General features: G+C 36.6%; 1 pseudogene; it reads right to left on the bottom strand.

Annotated features, from left to right (window-relative positions):
- Positions 1-590: 590 nt before the first annotated feature.
- LOC100351632 (olfactory receptor 52A1-like) lies at positions 591-1,514 on the bottom strand (annotated as a pseudogene).
- Between the last annotated feature and the right edge of the window lie 383 nt (positions 1,515-1,897).

Genomic DNA, 1,897 nt, shown 5'->3' with positions numbered 1-1,897 from the left:
TATTTCTGACATATAATCACATTAAAGCAAATACTAATTTTATCATGTCCAATAAGTGGATGACAATTTATAAAGTGCACCTTAGAGCCACAATCACCTGTCAGTCTCTGAGTCACTTCCAATCTAATAAAGGATTAATGTCCATGATATAGAAGGAACTCAAGAAACTCAACAACAGGAAAGCAAACAGTCCAGTTAAAAAAATGGATTAAGAATATGAACAAGCATCTTCCAAAGTATTGTGGTATATAAACATGATAGAATACTACTCAGCTGTAAAAAAGACTGAAATCTTGTGTTTTTCAACAATATTTGATTAAACAATTTGTGAAATAAGCCAGACCCCAAATGACAAATGTTATATTTTCTCTGATTTATAATAATATAATATATATAATATTATAATAATATAGTAATATAATATACACAGTGCTAAAATGTATTAAGTGAAATTGACAACTGAGATTTCATTAAAGACTAGGTGGTACATGGGACAAGGGTAGTGGTTTCCAGCTCTGCAGACCTAGGTTGCTACCTGTCTATCCCGTATTACAAAGAAGAAAGCATAGAGATACAGATGAATTTGATGGTCAGCATATTTTTATTGCATGAATATGAATCTGATTAGTCTTTACGTTATATACAAGTGGGTTGAGAAATGGAGTAAATTAATGCTGCAAAATAAGATATGGATATTAAGGAGGATGTGAGAATGAAATCCATGTGTGAAGAAGGAGAATATGGCAAAAATGTAGAACTGGAGTAAGACAATGGATGTGAGAATTGCTGGTATTGAATGCTTTAGTCCAGACTTCTTCTGAGGCAAATGAAAACCATGACCAATATATCTAAGTAGGACAGTGTGATGAAAGTGAGATTAAACCCATAAACAGTGAAGGCAACAAATCAACCATGGATTTTGTTCACCCAGGCATTTCCTGCAGCTGGTTTTACAATGGCCATATGCTCACAGTAGGAATGGGAGATGACTATTGTATAATAAAATTGAAATTATCACTTTACCAATACTAGGCATGGGGCTGAAAGAATGGCAGTCCTGAGTATCATCAAAGCTAATTGAGTGATGAGCTTATGGGTAAGGATGGTGCTGTGTCTTATTAGGGAGCAGAGGGTCACATAAAGGTCTAGGGCCACTACAAACAGTATGCCTGATCCTATACAATGAAAAGCATAACTGAGCCACATTTGAAGCAAACAAGAATCAAAATAGTTTTCTGGGAAATGAAACCAGAAGATTCCTAGCATCCTGGGCATAATGCTGCTAGCAAGAGAAATATCTATGGCTCTGAGCATGCCTAAAAAAATATATGTTGGCTCATGGAGGCTATGCTCCGGTTTGATGATGATCAGAACAATAGATTTCCAGTCATAGCAATGAGATGATACATGGAACAGAATGGAATCCCAATGCAGCCCTGCACAGACTCTAGACCTGGGATGACAACTCTTGTCAGCATTGAAGGCATGAAGACTGGGATGTTGGAAAGGGACATGGTGCCTGTGGGCCTCCTGATGCAAAGCTTCTTGGTCAGTGTTCCCATTCCTCTTGTGCTTCCCATTTTTATCCAAAGTCTGATTTTGAGAAATCTTTAAAATCATATGATTCATCTCAATCTTGGCAACTGTAAGGAAAACACCAATGCAAACAGACAGTGTTTTCAGGGAGGGTATCCATAAGGAAGGCAAGGCTGACTGCATTAAAACAAGAAAACTCAACAAAGTGAGTGATTTCCTTTCCACACCCATGGACAAAACGAATTAGACTCTTTTATTGTAACTGGAAATGGCATTTCAGTGTCATAAATATATATCTTATATCCAACTACTCCACTAAAACCCTATTCTTCCCAGTTGTCATTAAATCAGGAACCATCTA

The sequence above is a fragment of the Oryctolagus cuniculus genome, chromosome 1 (genome assembly GCF_964237555.1).
Source record: "Oryctolagus cuniculus chromosome 1, mOryCun1.1, whole genome shotgun sequence".
Taxonomy (NCBI): domain Eukaryota; kingdom Metazoa; phylum Chordata; class Mammalia; order Lagomorpha; family Leporidae; genus Oryctolagus; species Oryctolagus cuniculus.
The sequence above is the reverse complement of the archived record's forward strand: the minus strand, read 5'-3'. Positions and strand labels throughout refer to the sequence as shown.